The 5,321-nt window shown below is 39.2% G+C and overlaps 1 pseudogene; it reads right to left on the reverse strand.

Annotated features, from left to right (window-relative positions):
• Positions 1 to 859: 859 nt before the first annotated feature.
• On the reverse strand, positions 860 to 1,216 carry LOC143529435 (calcium-binding protein KRP1 pseudogene; annotated as a pseudogene).
• Between the last annotated feature and the right edge of the window lie 4,105 nt (positions 1,217 to 5,321).

The raw sequence follows: 5,321 nt of genomic DNA on the forward strand, positions 1-5,321 counted from the left end.
GTTATGTTTGTGAAATTGCATTTTATTTATTAGGCCGAATGACGGACTCGGCCCATCCGGGCCCGAAAAATTTGACGACGGAAAAAAACCGAACACCAGAAAATTCCGAACCCATAAGAAAAAATTCCTGGCTCCGCCACTGGGTGGTGAAGTCGACATAACATAGATATATGGTTATTTTCCATCGTCGAAAATAGTGGCGGTGTAGCCGGCAGAGTTGGTGATGGTGAACTATATTATGAGAAAAGTTATCGTACAAATTAAATTAGCGTACTAATTGTGAGAATCAAGTAGAGTAATTATATATACAAGTAGAGTAATTATGTAATCACATCATAGAATAATTATGTACTCTGCTTGTATATAATTACTCTACTTGATTCTCACAATTAGCACGTTAATTTAATTTATATTTTGGGTAGGGACAAAAGTTTAACTGTTTTACAAGGGAGAGATTGACATTGAGAATGACGACATCCCGTATTGTAAAACATGATCAACATGTTGTCTCTTTGTGATTCATGTAACATTTTGACACGTTATACGATACACATTCTTACAAAAACGATGGGTCTTAAGTAGAAATTTTTTTATAACCCACACAAATATCACACGTCTTCTCTTAGATCAAGTTATCATCAGTTGAGGGCGATGGATGAGTATATCCGAATATTGTTTTTAGCACTCGCAAAGTATGGTTGTTACGAGTTTACGGTGATATCATTTGGGTTAACTAGTGGCCGTGTGGCTTTTATTAATACATAATAAACATCTCAATATAGCATGAAGACAACATATTTGGCCTTTGGATATTATCAACAAAATCAATAACTTTATAAATTATGGAAAACTTTACAACTCAATATTGAAAATTAAACTCCTCTTCCAAGGCTTGTTCTAATAAACTCTCAGATTGCTCCATCAACTCAGGACTTAATCTAAACATAAGAACACAAAACTCCATCTGACTAAGTGCACCATCTCCATCAAAATCACCTTCTCTCAACATGCTCAAAAGATCATCATTTGACAAATCTTGAAGACCTAAAAGTGATGAATTCTTCTTCAAACTATCAAATGTGATCACACCTTTATCGCGGTCCATCAGCAAGTTAAACCCATTACACATTTCATCAATGAGACCTTCTCCTCCCAATTTGTCCGCCATTAGAGGTAAGAAGTCATGGAACTGAGGCTCGTTGTTGTTGGTTGCCATTGATCAACAGAACTAGAAGTCGGTTAAGTAATTGTTGGATTGGTTTGATATTTATGAGAAGATATAGAGATTAATAGTTGTATATATAGAGCATGTTGCACGTACGAATACATGATGGTCGGTGGGTGTATCGAGGTTCCGGGAAGAAGAAGTAAAGCCATCCGAAGACAGCATGGTTAAGTATGCGATTACACTTTCGATGAAAGTCCTGTTTTCATTTAATAAAATGTAAACGTGACGTTTGGTGATAAGATTCAGGAGGAAGCTATGGCCCTCCATCTACAATGCTTCTATAATATTCCCAATGTGTAAAATACTATTAAAAGGTATGTACGTAATAAAATATGTTGTATATTTTTATTGACAATAATATAATAATCAGTGATTTAACATAATGGTGCGACAAGGTAACGCAAATCCGGTCGGTATTGACTATGCTCGCTACGATAAATGAACTAAGAACTAAAAAAAATTTGGCATGTGATTGATCGTTTCCGTTACATTCGCTGCACTACCTAAACTAAAAAAATCGTGTGAACCAATATGGTGCCGTAGGGCTGTGCGGCATCAACATTCTCTTTTATTCTTATTAGATAATAGATAATAATAACCTTTGTTAAAAATTGATGTTAAGTTTATTTTTTATGATTAGGTATAAACTAGAGTTTAATGTTGTCTCTGTTAAACGTGGAACAAGTGAAATTAAAATCGAAAACCAGCCAACAACGACATGCTCCGAACTTGATGAGGACTCTTTCTTATTGTTGAAATCAGAAACATACAAAGAATATAGAAAACTAATTGAGTTTATATAGATACTTATACTAGCTAGGGGTGATAATTGTGATCTATTGGGTTGAATTAGTTGTATTAAAATGTATATAAATGGTCATAATGAGTCAAACTAAAAAGAGAAAATGATTGAAACGGGTCAAAACGGGTTGACATATCTCGAGATTTTTTTGAATGGAGCGAGAAAAACGGAAAGAACTTTTTAGTATTTTTACTTTTTAAGTTTTTGATTTATATTTTGAGTTATAATTTTTTAATTATTTTTTTGAATATTTTGATGAGGGGTTTCTAAAATCTAACCATTTTAAAAACCTCTCATTAAAAAATTCAAAAAAAAATAAAAAATAAAAAATCATAACTTGAAATATAAATAAAATACAAAAAAGTAAAAGTACTAAAAAGTTTCCTACGTTTTTGTAGGTTCCATAAGCGGATCAAACAACAAATAAACTAATTACTAGTTGTCTTTGATCAACCTCTCAACTAGTTGGCGGAAACAACTAGCTAAGACCGAGATCTCGAATCTTGTGGTGATAGTTATTACGGCTGAAACGGAAAGAGAGAGACATAGTTTGTAGGTTTATAAGATGATATTTGCAAAAGGGTTACATTGTGTATGTGATACACACACTTTATATAGTGTGTGTATTCCCATACACATCTTTCACATAACATGCCCAATGGGCTCCAAATACAATAGGCCTCGGGCCCAATACATACAAAAGATAATACTTGAACAACTAACAAAATACATATTAACAAATACGAAAGACTATTCTAGAAATGGGCCTTACAATCTCCCTCTAGTCTTTAGTATTTGCTTTGTTTTCTTCCATCACCACTCGCACTCGTAGTCGAAGACATCGTCTGGATCTTTAAATGGTTGCTTTTCAACATGTAACTTGACAAACTTTCCAACGACAGCGTCCGTTTTGTCACGACGGACGTCTTCAACAATGCAAAGGGGCGACTTGACTTTCCAAGTCGCTGAGTCCAAAACCTGCAAGTTCGTGTTCATCGAAGAACCTCAGGTCATGAGTGCGGGTGTAGTGAATGATGACTTCGCCGTGCACGTTGTCAAACTCCCAGACGATGAAGTCATAGAGAAAGTCGTCTTCAAAGGGCATTCCATGGCAGATCGGCTCACCATGATCGTCAGGCATCTTGTATAGTCGACCCTTGGACGACTTGTTGGTGAAGGGTTGATCTTCTTTGACTTGTACGTTCTACCCTCATTGACCGCAAATGTCGGGTAGTCGTTCCTCCACTCTCTCCACAAGAAGTTGTTCTTGAACCATGATTCAGTGATGTCTTTGCTGTCATCTCGACCTATAGTCTTGCGAAAGAAGTTCATGTCGAGGACAGACAAAGAGTGCATATCTTTGTAGGTAAGATATGTCAGATCCCCATGCACGTTGGATAGCCAATTTTTTTTATCTTTGTGGTATTTTGCGTACAGAATGAGATCTGAATCATGGTAAGGCTTTGACCTCCATCTAAAGCTTCACATCCTGCTCACGCTATAGTATTTGGTGGATTTTCTTGACTTTCTTCGAGCAGGAGCAAAACAAGAGTGAAAACTAGTTATTCAGCAGTCGGCTCAACATTCTCCCTAACTGATGTGTTGGGGTTAGGAGAATAGTTGATGTCATTATCATTATTGTCTTCCACGGCTTTCTCAACTGTTGGAACGGTACCTACAAAAGAACAAACATTTAGTAAAGAGGCCAGTTCAGCCTCCACCGCAGCATCCGTCTCTTTCTTTTCTCAGCCTTCTTTGGCGGCTCATCATCGGCCACCTTATTTCAAGTAGCACCACCGATACCGTTTCCACTACCACTACCACTGCCATCACCACTTCCATCACCATTTCCACCACCACGAGGATCATCGAAGCTATCATACTCGTGGTCATCATCCTCTTCATCATTTCTCTCATCATCATCACCGTCTCCACCATCAGACTCGTCATCATCGTCATCACCATCATCACCACCACCTTGTGTTAATTGTTGTGCATTAGTATGAACAATCAATATGGTGGTGAACACAACACTTACTTGTGCACTAGTGGTGGGTGCAACAAGTGGTTAACTTGTAGTATTGACCTGCCCAGATGAAATAACAGTGGTAGCTACAAGCTCAGTGCCGGCAACGGTTCCCACAACAACTTCAGGCTCATCATCAGCAGCCTTCAAACCAGAACCTCCTTCACCCCCTTCTTTACTTGGTTCTCCCATGTAGAGGAAACCGTATACGCTTCCCATAGCTCTAACCCTTTCGACATCAGTAGCTAAACGAGCAAGAATAGTTTGTCTTTGGTTGACTTGCTCAGCTCTTGGCTCGGCTACACGAAGAAACCCTCGAAAGGTCTCCATCAAGTGAACCCGTAGGTTCTCAACATCCTAATCAGTAAACCGCATAACCTCCATCACGGCGAGGTATCGGTTAACCAACGACTCATTAACACTCCCCTGTTCGGCGTGTTGATTCTCCAATTCTTCCTTCAGCAGCTCAACTAGATTCCGCAGCCTCACGCTTTCACCCATCACTCTGCTCACGTCCCGACTCTCACAACCTTCCAACCCACTCACCCTTGAGCTCAAACGCTCAAAATCAATCCATACCTTGTCGAGTGTGGAGTTGAGTTGCCTCCTGAACTCACTAGCTAACGTTGAGGAGGAAGGAAGATCAGTTACCAGCTTCTCACCCAAGACTCAAGCGTCTCCATTTCAACATGTTGGTCAGCATTTTGCAGTGTGTTTTTGTTAATCAGCTCTTGTTGATTGTTGATTCGTTGATGCAACAAGTTGATCCAATTTTGTTGACTTTCGATTTTGGCTTGATCCAAGTCACGTCTCTCTTGAAGAATGGCCAATTAATCGGCCAAAGTGTCACGTTGACGAGTGACCTCTTGGTTGATGACTTGTTGATCTTTCAGAATTTGATCAACATGAGTTCCCGCTTTGCACGGTTCTCATTAGCCTCTTCCAGTGCCGCAAGCCTATCGAGGACAGGATCTTTGAACACAGGAGATTTCTTCGATTTCCCACTTGAAATGGGAGTGGCAGCGATCACTGGTCTCCTAAGTGTTAAAGGAGGTGTGGTTGAAATGGTTGAGTGTGGTGTGGTTGAGATGGGTATGGTTAAGGTTAAGGTTGGGAAAGATGTGGTTATGGTTAAGGGTAGGTTTGTTGGTGTGGTGGTTGTTTCTGTGGTGGTTGAGGTGGTTTGGGTTTGGCTATATGTGGTGAATGTAGATGACCAGAACGAGGTATCCCTAATCGGTGAGGTGAATTGGTATGTGGGTGAG

This window comes from Bidens hawaiensis, unplaced genomic scaffold (assembly GCF_021521415.1).
Source record: "Bidens hawaiensis isolate Kalapana, Puna unplaced genomic scaffold, B.hawaiensis_p1.1 tig00008542_1, whole genome shotgun sequence".
In the NCBI taxonomy this organism is placed as follows: Eukaryota; Viridiplantae; Streptophyta; class Magnoliopsida; order Asterales; family Asteraceae; genus Bidens; species Bidens hawaiensis.